This window comes from Mauremys mutica, chromosome 3 (genome assembly GCF_020497125.1).
Source record: "Mauremys mutica isolate MM-2020 ecotype Southern chromosome 3, ASM2049712v1, whole genome shotgun sequence".
Classification (NCBI taxonomy): domain Eukaryota; kingdom Metazoa; phylum Chordata; order Testudines; family Geoemydidae; genus Mauremys; species Mauremys mutica.
In genome coordinates this window covers 184242298-184263144 of record NC_059074.1, presented here as the reverse complement: position 1 = coordinate 184263144, position 20847 = coordinate 184242298, and the positions used below count along the sequence as shown (strand labels likewise).

General features: G+C 47.2%; 1 protein-coding gene across 3 annotated transcripts in view; it reads right to left on the bottom strand.

The window, feature by feature from the left end:
• The window catches only part of FBXO11 (F-box protein 11), a 196174-nt gene that overhangs the window by 18803 nt on the left and 156524 nt on the right, over window positions 1-20847 (bottom strand). The gene's annotated exons all lie outside the window — the stretch shown is intronic.

Sequence of the window (20847 nt, the reverse complement as noted above, 5' to 3'; positions counted from 1 at the left end):
CAGATGTTTATTTCAATGTAAAGGAAATTCACAAGTAATATTCTGACTGCTCCTTTCAACAGCACCAAGAATTCTGGCATGTAATAAATTCAGCTTTGTCCTTTGAAGCCAGTTTTAATGTGGTTGATTGTTCTTCTCTTTATCCACGTAAGAACTTGTGAAGCAAAGCTTGATGCAAGAAAGGGGAAACTTCAAGGACTGCTTACTGAAAATCAATCAAATCAATAAATCAATCTCCACTTGCTGGTTTCATAACAGAGTTTTGTGGCATTTGCTGATGGTTCAGAAAGTTGCTGCAAGATTTACAAGTACTATGTTTTCAGCATTCAGCACTCACATTTTACAGTTTTATTTGTTCCATGTTAAGAACATATTGACTAAGCATTCCTCTTCTGTTTAACGACTATACTTTCCCCATCAAAGCACCACCTAACATCTTTCTTAAGAACAGCAAAAATACTGCTCTTAACTACCAAACTGAAGTCTCAGCTACAGGGTTTTTACTTCTTCTAGAGTGCCTTTCAAAGAAAAATGAAACGACTAAGTGGTTTTAGGTACTAAGTTATCTTGGATGCTTTCATGCAGGGTTTTTACAGAAATGTCAGATTGTACAGTCTCTGAAAAAATAATCAACTTTTGTTATTCCTTTGAAAGGTTGCTTGCCTGAAAAAGGAGTATGCAACAATCAAGTATAAGAATATAGGAAGGGATTCATCCAAGCAGGTCAATCCTCATACTCTGTTGTGGCAAAAGAAAGAGCCTAGAAAAGCGCCATAGCTATCTGATGGAGAATCCCCACAGCACAGGCACTGCATAAGGATGCCATACTGGCCTTATGCTGAAATCCTCACATGCCCCAACTGTAGGGAACATGCTAGGGGAGACAGGCCAGCTGGGAGGGATTTGCTGGGGCTGGGCTACTGCGCACAGTACTATGAAGATTCTCTTATTGATGCTGCTGCTGCTGGACTCCACCATCCCTCAACAGCCCAGCACCAAACACAAATCGTGGCTTGAAGCTACCTTAATCCCACCACCTCCTTGGCTGTGCCTGAATATAATGTCCAAGAAGTCCAACACACAACAGTACCTATAATCTGTATAACATGTGACCTAATCTCAGCAGCTAATCACTAATTACCAGTGAATCTTTACAATATGCAGCCCCTGCTAGCTGCCAAGGCTGGAATATGGTCATTCATGTAAGCCTGTAAGTATACTTATTTTGCTAAATGGGCATCTCTAACCATGTCGCTATGCCTAAAAAACCTAATCCTCCCTCCCCTTTCTCTGCAGAGTTAGATATCCCACAGTGCACATGTACACACATGAGCATGGAACCATTACTTTGTATGCCCGAATCTCTGATGATTCTATCCTTGATAAGTTAGCTCTCATGTACTTGGAAATATCAAGATGTGGACTGGTTTTAAATTCCCAATGCTTTTTTTTTGGGGGGGGGGGGGGGAGTGGGCAGGGAAGAAGGGCGCGTTAGGTACAGAACATCATTGTCCTGATACCTGAACACTGTGAGCTATAGAAAAACTGCATTTACTACTTCTCTAGTATAGAAAATCATACCCAACATGCAAAGTCCAAGGAAGAAATCAAGACACAGTGCATTACCTGAAGAAGAAAAAAGAAAAAACGATTACCTACCTTTTTGTAACTGTTCTTCAAAATGTGTTGCTCATGTCCATTCCATTTTAGGTGTGTGTGTGCCCACGTGCACAGTTGTCAGAGATTTCTGCCTTAGTGATATTCATAGGGCTAGCTATGGCTCCCTTTGGAGTGGCGCTCCCATGCGGCGGTATATCAGGCACCGCCGGCCCTGTGCCCTCTCAGTTCCTTCTTGCCGTCAACTTCGCCAGAGGGGGAGAAGGGCAGTAAATGGAATGGACCTGAGCAACATACCTCAAAGAACAACAATTACAAAAAAGTAACTGTTTTTTCTTCTTCGAGTGCTTGCTCATGTCGATTCCATTTTAGGTGACTCACAAGCATTATCCATAGAGGTGGGCTTGGAGTTTACAGCTTATCTTCCAGTACTGCCCTATCGAAGCCAGCTTCGTCCGAGGCCTGCTGGGTCAGTCCATAGTGGGATGTAAAGGTGCGTACAGACGACCAGGTGGCTGCTCTACAGATGTCCTGGATAGACACATGGGCCAGAAAGGCTGCCGAAGAGGCCTACGCCCTAGCGGAGTGGGCGGTGAAAATCGCCACGGGTGGCGCCTTTGCTTGGTCATAGCAGAAGCAAATACAGGCAGTGATCCAAGAAGAAATTCTTTGAGTTGATACAGAGCGACCTTTCATCCTGTCAGCCATAGTGATGAATAATTGCATTGACTTATGGAATGGCTTGGTCCTGTTAATGGAGAAGGCTAGGGCCCTCCTGACATCCAAGACATGTAGCCTGCACTCCTCCTCTGATTTATGCGGCTTCAGAAAGAAGACTGGTAAGTAAATGTCCTGGCTCAAATGGAACTGAGAGATGACCTTAAGAAGAAAAGCCAGGTGTGGCCTTAGCTGGACCTTTTCCTTGTAGAAGACCATCTACGACAGCTCTGAGGTGAGTGCCCGAATCTTGGATAGTGATAATCTTGGATAGCAGGCAGACGTCACCACGACCAGGAACATGACCGTCCAGGAGAGGAGAAGGAGAGAGCAGGAAGCCCAAGGCTCGAAGGGAGGACCTGTGAGCTGCGACAGAGCCAGATTCAAGTCCCACGGAGGGACAGGGTGCCTAATATGTGGGTAAAGGCTTTAGGCCCTTAAAGAAGGCCCAAAGAAACTGTGTCGAGCACCCAGCGGTCTGAGGTGACACGGGACAAGGCCGATCAGAAAGGGCAGAGGAGGTTGAGGAAAGGGAGGGTTGTATCTAGTACATTGGCTGGGGTGCCACCCTCAAGTGCACCCTCAAAATGGCTGCTTCTGGCCTCCCTGACTTCAGCCGAGTGGGAGGAGGACAGATAGCATCTCTTAGGCCCTTTACCCTTGTCCTTTCTCCTGTAGGAGCCAGACCTGGGAGCCCCCCAGGACTTAGACTGTGTCGGAGGATGAAAAGGTGGAGGTCAGAACAGCTTCCTGGACTGCTGAGAAGCGTGTAAGCCCTGGGAGTGGAGGATGGCTCAGGAGTCCTTGAGCCCATGGAGCCTAGAGTCAGTCAGCTCAGAAAAGAGCCCCAAACCCTCAAATGGGGGGTCCTGGATCTTGGCCTGCCTCTCCAGGGACAGCCCAGAAGCCTGCAACCAGGAGCTGCATCTCATGGCCACTGCCAATGTGATCACACTGGCAGCCGAGTCCGTCGCATCTCAGGCCATCTGGAAGACTCCCCAGGCCTTCGCTCACCAACGTGGCAAACCTTTGGGCATGATCCTGCGGGTGGGCCTCAGTGAACTTATAAAGTGAGTCCCACAGGTTAAAGTTATAACGTCCCAACAAGGCCTGGTGGTTAAGGACCCTAAACTGTAAGCTGGTCGTTGAATAAACTTTGCTGCCAAAGAAGTCCAGTCTTTTGGCCTTTTTATTCTTTGGCGTTCCACTGGGGTGGCCTGGTCTGTCCCTTTCATTCACCATGGACACAACCATAGCCATGTTGTCCATCAGGGGTGTGTGTGTGTGTGTGTGTGTGTGTGTGTGTGTGTGTGTGTGTGTGTGTGTGTGTGTGTGTGTGTGTGTGTGTGTGTGTGTGTGTGTGTCTGTCTGTGTGTGTGTGTCTGTGTGTCTGTGTCTGTGTGTGCGCTCGAAGCCCTTTCCAGGGACATAGTATTTCTTTTCTGCTGAATTCGACGTCAGCGGAATAGAGGAGGGGATTTGCCACACCGATTTGGCTATTTTGAGCACCCCTGGGTGGATGGCCAATGCAATCTTTGCCAGTAGGGTGGTCGAGATGACATTGAAGAGGTCGTCTGCCTCCTCAGCGACCTCCTCAATAAACAGGCCAAGGTATTCAGTCACCTGTTTAGTGAGGACCTGGTGCTCCTTAAAATTATCTGAGGAACTGCTGGTATGGGAGGGTCCAGCCACTGCCTCGTCCGGGGATGATGAGGATGATTGTATCACCTGAGGGACGGTGTCCTCCCTTCCCTTGTCAGAGGAGGGCTCCCTTGGTGCTGGGGTACGGTGCACGGGCTCAGCCTCTGCCTTGTGCCATGTTCCAATTGCAGTACCAGTGGTACCTCGTCCGGTTTGTCTGATGCGGCCAGGGAGAGCGGGGTGTACTGAACAGGCATCACCGGCACTACTCATGGGTTCCAATATGGCCACGGGGGGGAGGAGGGAGGGAGCCAAAGGCCCTGCTGCGTTGGCACCGTATCTGGTGCCACCTCGGTCTCCCGCATTGGTGGGGAATTGCCCCTTCTCGGTGATGGGCTGAAATCGCGGTCCAACCCTGACCACTGTCCCTTCGGTGACCACGGCGGGGCCGTTGGGGCCTGGGTTTGCCTGCTGACCCCGGTAAGTGATCAGTGGGGGGACAGGGAGTAGTCCTGCCTGCTGGAGGAATGGTACTGGGTGACCATGAACGACACCGAGATCCTGAATGAGCCCTCTGGGACGGAGACCAACGACAAAGAGACCTTCTGGGAGAGGGTCATTGGTGTCTAGGTGACCTATGGCCAGACGGTCGTCAGTACCGAGGAGTGGCACCATGAGTCCAGAGTCCTTGCCTAGTAGGAGGGGATCTCAATGGAGATCTAGGCTTTCTGGCCGGCGAGCTAGGCTGCAGTTCTGGGTCCTGAGGTCGCAGCGATGGGGACTTGCGCCTGCAGTCCGGCGACCTGGGGTGTTCTGCCAGTCTATGCTGCAGCACCCTGGTGGCTTTCTCCTTTGGTGGCATGAGGAGAGCGTTATTGGTCACCTGGCGTGGCACCTGTGGAGCCGGTCGGCTGTGCTCCATAGCCACTGGGACTGCTTCGGGCACTGAAGTCCCCATCACTGGCTGGGAACCCCTGCCGCTGCCTCGGGTGGGGGGCAGGTGGGTCCCTGGCCAGGCTGGGGGGTCCGACCTCTGCGGTACTCCTGTGAAGCCCCATAGCGGGCGCATGGCCTAACACAGGTCCTTTGCCCAAGGCCCCTCTGTCCTTCGGGGCTTCTTTTCTTTTGCCTCTTCTTTGGCAGTGTGCTGCGAGCTGAGGCCAAAGTGCTGGGTGTGGGTGCTGTGGTGGAGGGTTCTGACACCGGATGAAGAGTGGCCTCCATCAATAACACCCTCCTTCTGAGTCCGCGGGCCAAAGTTTTTACAGATGCCGCACCTGTCTTTCCTGTGGCTTTCTCCCACACACTTAAGACAGCTGTCATGCAGATTGCTAATTGGCAGAGCCTGCTGCATGATGCACACAGCTTGAAGCTGGGGGAGGGATGCATGCCCCGCTCAGGGCAAACTCCCAACTGGGACTCCCCTGACTAACACTATTAACTATGAAACTATGTACAACAACAACTAAATAAGTCAATGGATAAACCACTGCTGCTCTTGCAAAACAAGACAAGGTGCTCCAACTAACTGTCATGGGCGGTAAGAAGTAACTGAGAGGGCGCAGGGCCAGTGGTGCCTGATATACTGCCACACGGGAGTGCCACTCCAGAGGGCACTACAGCTGGCCCTATGGATACTGCTAAGGCAGAAATCTCTAACAACTGCACCTGAGCATGTACACACCTAAAATAAAATCAACATGAGCAAGCACTCGAAGAAGAACATCTATACCTATCTGAACTGGGCAAAACACAATCAGGTATATCAGCATCTGTCTTGCAGAGTTTGTCTGATCCAGTGGACTACTATGCACTTGCTAGGGAAAAATAAAGTCCAAGAAGTGTTAATACAATAGGGTGAAAAATCTGAAACAAGGTCTTTGGTAAGCAAGCCATCAGTATTATGTGGCTTGCAAACAGCCAGGTCATCGAGCTCATTAAACCTTCAAAAAAGATGCTCCAGGCATGGGCAGTGTGGTCTCAGCCTTCTTTGGTCCCAAGGCCAGTGATAAAATCATAAACTGAAAAAGACTGCCTCTTGTAAACATTTAAAATAGGTTTCAAGGACTAAGGATCAGAGTTCTTCAGAGTGAATCAAGGAAACTCCCTGTGTGCACCATCCTTTTATTTTATTTTATTTTTTTATTTTCAGCAGGACCTTTGATAGTAGTGGAAAAGAAGGAAAGGCATAAAAGGAGGTTCCTGTCCGGGGGGGGGGGGGGGAGAAGAGGAGAGCATCACTCAAGGAGTGTTGTCCTATTCCTGCTCTGGAGCAGTAGTGTGGCGATTTCTTGTTCAGGTAAGTGGCAAACAAGTCTGTGGTTGGCGTCCCTCACTGCCTGAATAGATTATGAATTGCTACTGGGTCTAGGGCCCATTCATGTTTGTGTGGGAATGTTTGACTGAAACTGTCCACTATGTAGTTTTGTGTGCCCGGGAGGTAGGCTACTGGCAATGTGACGTCATAGAAGATACACCAGTTCCATAGTCTCATCGCTTCCATACAAAGGGAGGGTGTGTCCTAGCTCCCTCTTGTTGATTTATCTAGCATATGCAGGCTATGTTGTCCGTTAGAACTTTCATGTATGATCTTTTGAACAATGGTAGGAAGCAGGTGCAGGCATTCCTGACTCCCCCGAGTTTGAGGACATTGATTGACAAGATATCTCTGCGGGTGACTGCTTGCCTTGCCTGGTGAGATCATTTAGACGTGCACCACACTCTGAGTGATGCATCAGTGGTGAGACGCAATGATGGATGAGGTTGCGAGAAGGGAATCCCTCTGCAAATATTGGCCTGGGTAAGGAGTTTTTGATCTTGGATAGTAGTGACTGGGGTTTCTCTAACCTGTCCATTTTGGGGCTGTAAACTGAGCTGAACCACATCTGAAGGAATTGCATATGAAACCTGGCATGTGCTATTACTGCTGTGCTTGCTGCCATATGACCCAAGAGTTGGAGACAGTGTCTGGCTGATATCTGCAGTCTCTTTGAGTGTGACCAGGGAAAGAAGTCTGTGTTGAGGTAGAACAGCTCTGGCCTATAGCGAGTTGAGGTCTGCGCCTATGAATTCCAGGCGCTGTACTGGAACAAGGGTTGAATTCTGGGCATTGATCTGTAGGCCCAATTCTGTAAACAGGCATATTGTAGCTTTGGTGAGTTGGTGAGCCTCTAGGAGAGATGGGGCTCTGAGAAGGCAATTGTCCAGATAAAGTAAATCATGACACCTTGGGAGCATAAGTGCACAACTGCTACTGAGAAAACCTTGGAAAATACTCTAAAGGCAGATGATACTCGGAACTGGAGCACTGTGTGTTGGTAAAATTGCCTGTGAGACAATAGGATTGAGATATGAAAGTAGGCATCCTAATGGTCGAGGGCTGAAAACCAGTCTCCCTGTTCCAACACTGGAACGATTGTTGCTAGAGTGGCCATCTTGAATTTTTGAGCTTTGACAAACTTGTTGAGAGCTCTGAGGTATAGTATGGGTCTCCAGCCTCCCTTCCTCTTTTGGTATTTCTAATACCCAGAGTAGAACCGTTTGCCTCACAGATGTTGAGGTATCAGTTCTAAGGCGCTTAACTGGAGGAGGTGATCTATCTCTTGTCATAGTAGTAAACTCTTGTGAGAAGAGTCCCTGAAGACGAACGGGGAAGAGTGTTGTGGAGGGAGTAAGGAGATAAAATGCATGGAGTACCTAGTGTGAACAATCTTGAGGACCTGTCAGTCCAATGTTATGCATTCCCAGGAACTGCGGAATGCTGCCAATCAGTGGCCAAATGGGTGTATAGTGTTGGTCAGCTGTAGTGGTTGGGGGGAGTGGTCTATAGATGCCTCGACCAGTCCATGTTTGGACATACATGGCTGGGACAAGAAAGATTGTGGGCCAGATGATTTATGCCTAGAAAAATCTACTTTTCTTTCTCTGCTACTCATAGTGGCATTGAGTGGGATACTGGGATGTATGTGGTCTTTGCTAGGATTGGGTATTGAACCTCCTTTTCTGCCTGGTGTGTTGATGCCCATTAAATGGAGAGTCTTCAGGGTGTGAAGGGAGGCATCAGTCTTTTCCGCAAAGAGCTTTGTGCCCTCAAAAGGAATATCTTCAACTGTCTACTGTACCTCCTTTGGGAAGCTCAATAGACAGCGCCATGGTGCTTGATGCATCACTACCACCATGGAGATGGACCTAACTGCTACGTTGGCTGCGTTGAGGGCAGACTGTAGCACTGTCTTTGCCATTAAATGGACTCCTGGATAATGGCCTTAAATTGGTCATTATTGAACAGCTGCTGGGGTCACATCAAGTCATTCAGTTTTGAATAATTTATATAATCGTATTTCATCATGAGGGCTTAAAAAATAAAATAATTGGAGATATACATATCTCCTAGAACTGGAAGGGACCTTGAAAGGTCATTGAGTCCAGCCCCCTGCCTCCACTAGCAGGACCAAGTACTGATTTTTGCCCTAGATCCCTAAGTGGCCCCCTCAAGGACTGAACTCACAACTCTGGGTTTAACAGGCCAATGCTCAAATCACTGAGCTATCCCCCCCCCTTAGTAGTTGGTGATACAGAACTGAAGAGTGGCAGAGCATGCTTTTCTTCCAGAAAGGCAGGGTGGATAAAAATCAATGATTTAAAAAAAAAAAAAATTTAAAAAAGAAACAGATTTTTTTTGATAAAATGCTTTTTGAGGAAGAAACCTATCTAAAGATAGTTTTAATTAAGATACATTATAGCTCAAAGATATCTCCCCATGGAATAGGGATTATACATTCTAATTCTATAGTATGAGACAATATATTCATGTAATGTTTAAGAAAAGTTTTCTAAATGAGTTCCAATAGTTCATGGATTAGGGACTCAATCTTATGGGGTTCCAGGGGCTTCTGTATAGATCATTTAGGTTAATCTTTCTATCTACCCAGTGGGACTCAGTGCTCAGTCTAGAAGATATCATCAAAAATGCTTAGTTTTGTAGTTCTCAAACTGTGGATTTGTGTCTCCAGAGATAATATGCTTGTTAACAGCAAAAATGTAAATAAATAAATAAATATATATAGATGAGAAATAACAGACCTCAACCCTATTGTCCCTCTGCAAATTTGTGTACACAGAGTCAATCCCTTACTTCTCTCTAAAAGTGCAAAGTTTCAAAAAGTTCAATGAATAGAAGATTGTTGGGGGCGGAATAGATCTGGACAAGGAGAAGAAGTCTGGAGATAAATGTGAAGAGAGGGACAGGCAGCAGAAACAAAAGTGAAACTGTTTGAGCAGCATATTCCAGAAGTCTTGAGGTCTTTCTGAGTGTAGCCTTCACTGATTTGAGATCTACCATACCGTTCTCTCACTAGAAGGGAAAACCTATAATGGCAGCAGGCCATAAAAGACACCCATTTTCGATGTAGTTGTGATAAAAGATAAATCACTGAAATAGGCAGATCTTCCTTTTACAATTTCACCTTTAAAGTAGTACTGAGTGTCAGTGAATGTAATGAGTAATACTAAATGAGCAGTATGGTAATAATAAATAAATAACTGCATTGACTTATTTTGTTTAGGAGAATCCATCCCTCAACATACAGGATTCTGAAGACCTTCAAGATCACCATCATTTTCTATAGTTTCAGAGTCATCTGCCAATTATAGTGTTTCAGTCACATCATGTATGTCTCATAGCCACAGTACATCAACACCTGTAGCAAAAAAAACTCCATCATCCAGAAACAACCACAGATAAGTTTGTGATAATAACCAGTAGGTTACAAAAAGAGGTAACTGATGAAAAAATTGCTCCGTTTGTGCAACAAACTCTCTTTTCCGTATGATTGAGAATCCATACTTCATTAACATGGTTCAGTCATTAAGACCAGGATACAGTCCGCCCAACAGAGCAGATGTCGCAGGCAAATTGCTGGATAAAGTGTATGAAAGAGAAATTGAGCAGTGTGCAAAAGGTCTAGATGGTAAAATTGTTAACCTGAATCTTGATGGGCGGAGCAATGTCCACAATGATCCTGTTGTATGTGCTTGTGTGACAACAGAAGAAGGGAATATCTTCCTTACAGAAACAACTGATACATCAGGAAATACGCACACAGCAGAATACTTACAAGACGTATCAGTAAGAGCTATAACAAACTGTGAAAAAAATTTAAAATGTCTAGTACCACAGCTTGGTCACAGACAATGCTGTAAATGTATCCAATATGAGAAGGAATTATTTAGAAGAGAGTGAAGAGACTAGCAAGCTAATAACATACAGTTGCAGTGCTCATTTGATGCACCTCCTAGCCAAAGACTTTAGTGTTCCAGAAATAAAGGCTAATGTTGTTGAAACTGCAAAATGCTTCTGCAACCACTTTGCAGCAGCTGCTCTGAAAAAAGTAGGAGGAACCAAGCTAACTCTCCCAGAAGACGTGAGATGAAATTTAGTAGTGGACTGTTTTGAGCACTATATCAAGAACTGGCCTAATCTGATGACAGTTTGTGAACAAAATCGTGAAAAAATAGATGGCACTGTCACAGCCAAAGTTCTCAACATTGGGCTTAAGAGAAATGTTGAACACATGCTGAGTACCCTGAAGCCTATTTCAGTAGCCTTGAACAAAATGCAGGGAAATAGCTGTTTTATTGCTGACACTGTTGAAATTTGGAAGGAACTGAGTGAGACATTAAAAAGAAAAACATGCAATGACAGACTTAAATCACAAGCTTTAAAAAAAACAAATGGGACAAACACTCTCTCCAGCTCATTTTCTTGCAAATATTCTCAATACTCGGTACCAGGTTCAAACCTTAACTGCTGAAGAAGAGGAGTTGGCTATGACATGGACATCCAGCAATCATCCCTCCATAATGCCAACTATAATAAACTTCAGAGCTAAGGGTGAATCATTCAAGAAATATATATTTGCTGATGATATTTTAAAGAAAGTCACACCAGTGAACAGGTGGAAGTCACTTAAGCACTGGGATTCAGAGACTGCTGAAGTAATAATCTCACTTTTAACAGCAGTACCTTCTTCTGCCAGTGTAGAAAGAATATTTTCTTCCTTTGGACTAATTCATTCCAAACTGAGAAATCGTTTGGGACCTGAAAAAGCAGAAAAGCTTGTTTTTCTTTTCCAGATTATGAATAAACAGGAAAATAAAGGTGAAGGCGACTGAAGTAGCTGCAGAAGCCAATATTTTAAGTTTCTCATGTTGACCTGGGGGGACAGAGTGGACTAATTTTTTTTTTAATATTTCATTTAACTATTTTAGTTAAAAACAATTTTAACAAAAACAAACCAGATTTTAAAAACTTGAATGTTTAACTAAATTCAAAAATTCATATGCTTGTTTTGTTAAAATATTATGTTTGCTGTTGAAGAAAAAAAATCCAGAATACATGTTGTTTTAGTTAAATAAAACAATTTAAATGTAGGTCTGGTGATGTTCTCCTCCTAATACAGCATGGCAAAAAAATCCTCCAAATATTAACGATTAACCTGTTGAATTGGAGATATATTTATGAAGTCACTGGGAGGTGAACTATCTGCTCCAATTACCTTTGGTAAATGATATAACCAAACAATCATTCATTTTCTGATATAGTTGTAAAACTTATTTTGAAAACTTTTCAGATTAATCACTTAAAAATGTATAGTGTGTACCTTCAAAAAATGAAACCTACATCTATCTCTGAGTTGTGAAGAATATGTATTAAGGTTGTAACAATCAACCACCAAGAATGCACTTTTATGTAGAAATCCATGATTAAATCGAGTCTTCCTGACTAGTGATTTAAATCAAATTGTTTTAAATCAAATCCACCCTGCAAAAAAGTCCAGGCACTTCCAGTTCGTATCGTAGGAAATGGACCTTATCTGGTGTTGATGGCCAGGCCACAGGAGTTGATGGCATCCACTGCGATGGAGTTGGATGGAGGGTGGGAGAAGAGAATTCAGATTCTGTAGCTGGGACATAGTATTTTTTGTCTACCTGCTTGCAGGTAGGCACTACCAACACTGGGGTTTGCCAGACAGTTATTGACGGGTCCACAATGTCTTCATTAATAGGAAGTTTGATCTTTGAGGAAGAGGGTGAATGGAGCACATCAAGGAGACGATGGTGGGTGTCCTTGACTTCTTCCAGTGGTATTTGGAGAGTGTTTGCAACTCTCTTTGCCAAATCCTAGAAGAGACAAAAATCATCAGCTAGAGATGGTAGGGAAGGCATGATGGCTTCATCCACGGAGGAGGAGGATACGGTCCTTGGGGTAACTTTTTCCTCAGCACCGCCTTTATGTTCTTCTATGATGTTTTCTGGAGGCGCCGAAGCTCTGGAGGCTGCAAGCTGAGGGGGTGTCTCTTGACACTTCTTGGGTGAGGCTCAAAGCTCGAGGGGCATGCTGACAATATGCTGCCCAAGGGTCCCAATACGGCCACTGGGGTGGTGGCGGCATAGAGCCCGACGGTGGTGTCCATGAGTGGCCATACCAGGATGGTGATGGTGGGGCCATCTGAGGGTACATTCTAAGGCCCTGTTGATATTGGGCACCATATGGAGCCTGGGAGGAGCACTATGATGCCACCTCCTCTGGCTTACTGTCTGAATCCTCGCTAGAGAGTGGGGGAGCGTGGTATGGCAGCCGGGATGATTCCCATGCTAGGCAGAGACTTGGTCCAGAGGTCCTGGTACAGAGACATGAGGACTCGGATATGTCCAATATGCGGAGGTGTCTGGAGTGGCAGAATTCCACTGGTACTGACTGGCTCAGCGCCAATGGCAGTGCTGGGATCTTGTCCATATCCGTCGCTTTTATGCCAGATGAGGTGTCGATGATGGTACCAATACAGACCTGTGTACCAGGAGTGCCTTTTTAGTGGAGTGCTTACTCCTGTCTCTCAATGCCGATGACTCGGTGTCCATGCCCAGTGGGTCCATGGGCATGTCAATGGTACCTTCTGCTGTCGGTTTCAGTGAGCTGTGGGTACCAGACTGAGAAGGTCTCGGTGCCGATGACACTAAGCGTGATAAGGACTGCTTAGAGCTATCTTGGGGCTCACTATCAGGGCTTCCCACCTTCTTCAATGACTTGTGAGAAGGACCAGCAGTTTGTTCTTCAACCTACAGCCTTTAGATGTAGAGGGCTATGGGGAAGACTCACATCTGCCAGGTGACTGGGTCCTGAGAGCCGCCTCCATGAAGATAATCATCTGTCGGAGCTCTCTGTCTTTACATGAATGTGGCCTGAGTTGCTGGCAGAGACCACACTTCTGCTGGACGTGGCCTTCCCCGAGGCAGTGAATGCACTGGGAGTGCTTGTTTGCAACCAGAATTGCCTCCTTGCAAGTGAGGCACTTCTTGAAGCCCAGTGAACTGGGCACTCCTTGTAGGGGAAAGACTCCCCAATGAAGAAGAAAAAGTAGGAGGGAAAGGAGGATAAAGTTTTTATTTATTTTAAAAGAAAAAAACAGGGTAAAGAAAAAATACAACTATACTAAGAGACTAACTATAGAAATGCAAATAGAAAGTAATGATTCTAATGGACTATGAATAGCTCTGTTTCTAGCAAGGGGTGGTTGAGAAGGAGCGGGGTGGGGGGGGAGGAGAGGAGGATTAGCCTGTGCGTACTGACTAGACTAGACTCATCACAAGGAGAGACAGCGTATGGCGGGCCTAACGGGCACTGCTACCGAAGTTCTCCAATCAGAAGCGCAGGGACACAATCATACCTACAGTGGAGCACCCATACGGACACTACTCGAGGAACTTTAATTTGTAGGTATTTATATAACAGGGAGATAAATTTCCAGAAATTGAACAGTAGATTATGTAATAACTTCTAAAAAGAGACAAGTAAATTCAGAAAGATTAGATTAAATTAGAAATTGGTAATTCTGCATTTTAATCTAAGAGTTATGAGAACTGAAGTTCACAACAGGATGCTCACATCGCTACCCCTCCTGCATTTCTCAAGTTACCCAAATAGGCATGCAGCGATTCTCCAAAAAAAGTATATTTTTGGAGTTGAATTTACCCATTCTACACACACCCATATCATATATCATTTGAAATCTTATTTTACGTACACTTAAATGAGTGTGATAGACCCAGGCCAGTGGGGTACAGGAGTCTGGTAGAGGGCAAATATACTGGTCACTGGATGAGTAGTTTTCTGTTCCCTGAGTGACCAGAGCAGGGGCTGCACTAGAGTAATCAGGAACCTGCTAGAACCAATTAAGGCAGACAGGCTGATTAGATCACCTGCAGCCAATCAAGGCAGGCTAATCAGGGCACCTGGGTTTAAAAAGGAGTTCACTTCAGTTTGTGGGGGGCGTGTGAGGAGCTGGGAGCAAGAGGCACAAGGAGCTGAGAGTGAGAGGGTGTGCTGCTGGAGGACTAAGGAATACAAGCGTGATCAGACACAGGAGGAGTTGACCCAGACTGTGGGTTCCACTAGAGGGGAAGATCACTAAGGTGAGCAAATCTGCCAATAAGCACAGGACCCACTAAGGTAGAGGAGGAACTTTGTCACAACTGGTGTCAGGGGTGGGATCTGGTGTGCACAGCGTGGCAGAAGAAGGAGGGTGATAAAAAAAAAAGGAGAAGGTTTCTTTTTTTTCCCCACCACAATGGATGACTTAGTGTGGGCATTGATACAAGCTATGGCAGCCCAGCAGGAGGCTACCTGTGTCCAGGCAGCCGCCCAATAAGAAGCAGTGCGGCTGCAGCAAGAGACTAATCGCCTGCTGATGGACCAGGCTCCTCAAGACCGAGCTATGTTGCGGGAACTGATAAACCAGGTAAAGACCCTTACAGAGCTGAACCGCGGTCATGATGGGAGGCAGATCATACGGGCCAGCCATTGGCTGCAGAAAATGACATGGGAGGATGATATAGAGGCATACCTTCTGGCCTTTGAGAGGACAGCCTTACAGGAGGCCTGGCCTCGAGATCAGTAGTCTGGCATCCTTGCCCCATTCCTGTGTGGGGAGGCCCAGAAGGCCTACTATGATCTGCTTGAAAAGGCTGAAGCAGACTACCCCCAGCTGAAAGCAGAGATCCTGGCCAAATCTGGGGTAACAACTGCAGTGCGGGCCCAGCGGTATCACAAGTGGAGGTACCAGGAAAACAAAACCCAATTGTATGACCTCATCCATCTCACACGAAAGTGGTTGCGAACGGAATCCCGGAGTCCGGAAGAGATACTAGAGGTTCTGGTCATCGAACAATACATGAGGGGGCTACTGCCAGACCTTCGTGCCTGGGTAAGCCAGAACGAACCCTCCACCTATGATGAGGTTGTCGCACTGGTAGAGAGGCAAAGGACAGCGAGGGAGCTGACCCGACCAGTTAAGGAAGAGGCACCCCGGGTTAAACTAGCAGCACCAAGCCCTAGAGCTCGGGTGACTGGGCAACCAGGAGATCACAGGTGGAAAAAGAGAGAGGCTGAAGGCCCACCAGAAGCCACAAAGATTCGGAGCACTGAGGGAGAAGAAGATCGTGATGGTAGACTGCCCAAACCAAGAGACTGGGGAATGCCTACATACAGATGTTATGCCTGCGGGGAGTGGGGACATATAGCTGCACAGTGTCCCAATGCTGAGGAGCTGATGCAGTGTAACCTGGGGAACTGGGCAGACCCATGCTCCCTAATCCACCTTGTGGGGGTCTCACTAACCCCACATATGTACACCAGACCAGTAAAGCTAAATGGGGTAGAGACCACAGCACTGGTTGATTCGGGGAGTGCTATCACGCTTGTCTCGGGAAGCTCGTGAAGTGTAGTAAGCTGCTGTGGGCTAAGCATACGGGGATAACATGCATCCATGGGACAATTGGTTATTACCCCACCATCCCAGTAAAAATCGAGATTCAGGGTAACACTACTGAGGTAGCAGCAGGTGTAGTCCCTAAACTCCCATACCCGGTGCTCATAGGGAGGGACTTCCCAGGGTTTGGAGACTTACTCCCAGAAGGAGGATTGAAGAAAGAGGGGAACCCTGAAGTTAGTGAGGCATCCACAGTAGACTGTCAACCCCCAGTCTTCTCTGAAATATCCCCAGATTTACTTTCCATTCCCAGACAGGGTAGAAAGTCGAAAAGGGAAAGGAGGGCAGTTAAGGCCTTCGGAACCCGAATACTGACTCAAAGCCAGAGGGTCGCTCTCGTAGGTAGGCGGACCCAAGCAGCTGAAAAGGAGGCCACCCAGGAGGGAGAAGCACCCGAGTCTGACACCCACCCTAACGCTTCTGAACCAGTAGAGGCAACAGAGACTGGGCCCCTAGATCTTGGACAGATTAGCCCGGGAGAGGAAATTTTGGACGGGACCAGGCCGAAGACCCAAGATACGACATTAGAAAGGAGGTGACTGAAATAGATGGGGTCCCTGTGGAAGGGAAAACCCAGGGACCAGGACCCTACTTCATAATGACGAAGAATCTCTTATTGCACCAGTACATGGGGCAGAAGGTACAGCAGCTCCTAGTACCTCAAAAACACCAGAACGCTGTATTAAGTCTTGCTCATAGTCATCTTTTTGGGGGGCATTTGGGAATAGAGAAGACCCTGGCACGAGTCCTACGACGGTTCTTCTGGCCTGGAGTACATGAAGAAGTGCGGAGATACTGTGCGTCCTGCCTGGAGTGTCAGCTGCACAGTCCCCGTCCCCACCTGAGGGCACCTTTAGTACCCCTTCCCATCATAGAGTTCCCCTTTGAGCGAATAGCCATGAACCTAGTGGGACCCCTGGAGAAGACGGCTCGGGGCCACCAATATATACTTGTTGTTTTGGACTATGCTACTCGCTACCCAGAAGCCGTCCCCCTGCGGAACACAGCCTCTAAAACGATAGTCAAAGAGCTGGTGACGATCTTTGCCCGAGTGGGGCTACCAAAGGAGATATTAACAGACCAAGGAACCCCATTTATGTCAGAGCTAATGAAGGACCTCTGTACGCTGCTCCATATACATACCCTGAGAACTTCAGTCTACCATCCGCAGACTGATGGGTTGGTAGAAAGGTTTAACCGAACCCTCAAGGCTATGATAAGGAAGGTGGTAAGTCGGGATGGGAAGGATTGGGACACCCTACTGCCCTACCTTATGTTCGCTATCCAGGAGGTACCTCAGGCTTCAACTGGGTTTTCCCCCTTTGAGTTATTATACGGACATCACCCCCGTGGCATACTAGATATTGCCAAAGAGATTTGGGAAGAGGAACCCAATGAGGGGAGAAATATAATAGAACATGTAATACAGATGCGAGACCGGATAGCCCGGGTCACCCCTATTGTATGGGAACATTTGGAAAAGGCACAGGAGGCCCAGAGAACCCATTACAATTGCCAGGCAAAAGTCCGACAGTTCCAACCAGGGGATCGGGTGATGGTGTTGGTACCCACAGCAGAAAGCAAGCTTCTGGCCCAATGGCAGGGGCCCTATGAGGTGGTTGAACCCGTGGGGGAAGTAACCTACAAGGTGTGGCAGCCAGGACGCTGAAAACAAGAACAGATTTATCACATCAACCTTCTGAAACCCTGGCATGCACAAGAGGCATGCATAACTGTCCAAAAAGACCTAACCCAGGAAAACGAGCCTTCCTAACAGGTGAGAGTGTCTCCCGATTTAACACCAGACCAGAAGAATGAGGTGTCTGAGATGATCTTCCGAAACCAAGATGTGTTCTCAACAAAACCGGGTCGAACAACCGAGACATATCACCACATCGTCACGAACCCTGGGGCCAGAATAACAGTGAGGCCCTATCGGGTGCCAGCAGCCAAAAGGGAGGAAATAAAAGCAGAAGTAAAAAAATGCTGGAGTTGGGGATCATCGAAGAATCCCACAGTCAGTGGTCCAGCCCAATCGTGCTAGTGCCCAAACCTGATGGCACCACAAGGTTTTGCAACGACTTCCGGCGACTAAACGAAGTATCCCAGTTCAATGCGTACCCCATACCTCGCATAGATGAGCTAGTGGACCGTCTGGGTAATGCCCGGTACTTGACTACCCTAGACTTGACAAAGGGGTACTGGCAGATTCCCCTTGCGGAAGATGCAAAGGAAAAGACTGCGTTCTCTACACCAGAGGGTCTTTTTCAATATACTGTCCTCCCTTTTGGACTACATGGGGCCCCAGCTACTTTCCAGCACCTCATGGACAAGCTATTACACCCGCATAACAGTTATGCTGCTACCTACTTGGACGATGTGGTCATTCATACCCCAGACTGGGAAACCCACCTAGAGAAGGTGGAGGCAGTCCTTGATACCTTCAGGCGAGCTGGCCTTACAGCAAACCCTGCCAAGTGTGCTGTAGGGTTTACAGAGGCCAAATATCTTGGCTACATTGTGGGAAAAGGTCTGGTAAAACTCCAAGTGAACAAGTTGGAGGCCATCCAAAATTGGCCCCGACCAAGTCGCAAGAAACAAGTCCGGGCATTCCTAGGTGTAGTGGGGTATTACCGACGATTTATCCCCCACTTTGCCACGAGGGCAAGCCCCTTGAAAGACCTAGTGAAAGCCCGTGGACCTGATCTGGTGAGATGGTCTGACACAGCAGAGGAAGCATTCACAGACCTACGGACTGCCCTCTGCAGTAACCCCGTACTGATAGCCCCTGATTTCACCAAGGAATTTATCCTGCAGACAGATGCATCGGTATTAGGGTTGGGGGCCATTCTAACACAGATGGTCGGGGAGGAGGAACACCCAATTCTCTACCTCAGTAGGAAACTCCTTCCGAGGGAACAAAAATATGCAGTGGTGGAGAGGGAGTGCCTCGCCGTAAAATGGGCCATGGAAGCATTGCGCTACTACTTGCTCGGGCGCAGATTTGTCCTCGTGACCGACCATGCCCCTCTTCAATGGATGCAGTGGAACAAGGAGAAGAACACAAGGGTGACCAGGTGGTTCTTATCCCTCCAACCTTTCCAATTCCGTGTGCAACACAGAGTAGGGAGCTGTCATGGCAATGCCGATGGCTTGTCACGTGTGCAATGTCTGGCATCCCAAGCTGCCCAACCCCTTGGTCTTGAGCAGGGGGGAGGGATATGTGACAGACCCAGGACAGTGGGGTACAGGAGTCTGGTAGAGGGCAAATATACTGGTCACTGGATGAGTAGTTTTCTGTTCCCTGAGTGACCAGAGCAGTGGCTGCACCAGAGTAATCAGGAACCTGCTAGAACCAATTAAGGCAGACAGGCTGATTAGATCACCTGCAGCCAATCAAGGCAGGCTAATCAGGGCACCTGGGTTTAAAAAGGAGTTCACTTCAGTTTGTGGGGGGCGTGTGAGGAGCTGGGAGCAAGAGGCACAAGGAGCTGAGAGTGAGAGGGTGTGCTGCTGGAGGACTAAGGAGTACAAGCGTGATCAGACACAGGAGGAGTTGACCCAGACTGTAGGTTCCACCAGAGGGGAAGATCACTAAGGTGTGCAAATCTGCCAATAAGCGCAGGACCCACCAAGGTAGAGGAGAAACTTTATCACATAAGATATAATATGGAACTGTCAAGTGGTGCTGTAAGCCTGTAGGCGAGGTGAAACAATGGTACACAAAATAAGACAGTGTCTTGAAGAGGAGTATACCTCTTTAAGGGCAGGGGCACGAACACTGCTGCAGATGCAGAGCAGGTCAGCACTGCCACATTGACAAAAAGAGGGTGGAAAGTACATAGGTGCAAGTCAGGCAAGAGAAGAGGAGGTTACTCACCTGTGCAGTAACTTATGTTCTTTGAGATGAGTGTCCCTGTGGGTGCTCCACTCCAGGTGTTGGTGCATCACTGCGCCTTCGCTCGGAGATTTCGACAGCAGTACTTGTACTGATCGCGCACGCGCTGAGCCTGCCCCCACGCCTTGAGTGTGCTTTAATAATACGTGTGTGCAACCGGTCTCCTCAGTTCCTTCTCTACAATGGAGGCTATCCCATCTCCGAAGTAGAGGGGAGGAGGGTGGGTAGTGGAGCTCCCACAGGGACATTCAACTTGAAGAACGTCAGTTACTGCACAGGTGAGTAACCGCCTCTTCTTATTTGAGAGATGTCCCTGTGGGTGCTCCACTCCAGGTGACTTAAAAGCAGTGTATCTCAAGGAGGTAGGAACTTTGGATCTGGTAGAAATACGGTGGATAATACAGTGCTGCCCAACCGTGTATCAGTGAGAGGGCCTTGAGTAAGTAATGCTTAACAAATGTATGTTCAGAAGTCCAAGTTGCCGCTTTACTGTCAGCCAGAGGAACTTTGCGTAGAAAAGCAAAGATAGCTACAGATCTAGTGGAGTGAGTTCTGATGAAGGCTGGAGAAGTTGCATTCTGTATTTGATAGCACAGTCTGATACGATTGGAGATCCAATTGGAAAATCTCTGGGTAGAAATAGGTGTCCCTGTGGATCGCCCTGCAATGGAGACAAAGAGTCTGGAAGACTTCCTAAAGGGCTTGGTTCTATCCAAATAACAAGACAGAGCCCTGCATATGCATCGTGTATCCAAAGGAGTCTGCATGCGGTCTGAGAAAGAAGGTTGGTAGGGGTTCATTGATCTGAAAAGATAAATGCACTTTTGGAAGAAAATTGGGGTGTAGTCGGGGGATAACTTTGTCCTTAAAAAATATTTTGTAGGGTGGGTCCGCCATGAGAGCTGCTATTTCTCCTGCACGTCTGGCGGAGGTGATTGCCACTAAGAATGCTGTTTTCATGGAGAGGTGTAAGAGAGAGCATGTGGCTAGTAGCTTGAAAGGTAATTGAGTCAAGCAGGTTAATACTAAGTGAAGGTCCCATGGATGGGTAGGGGGTTTAATGTCCAGGTATAGGGATTGTAGCCTTTTGAGAAAATGCTTGGTGACTGGATGGGCTAAAACAGAGGTATCGTCGATCTTGTGGTGAAA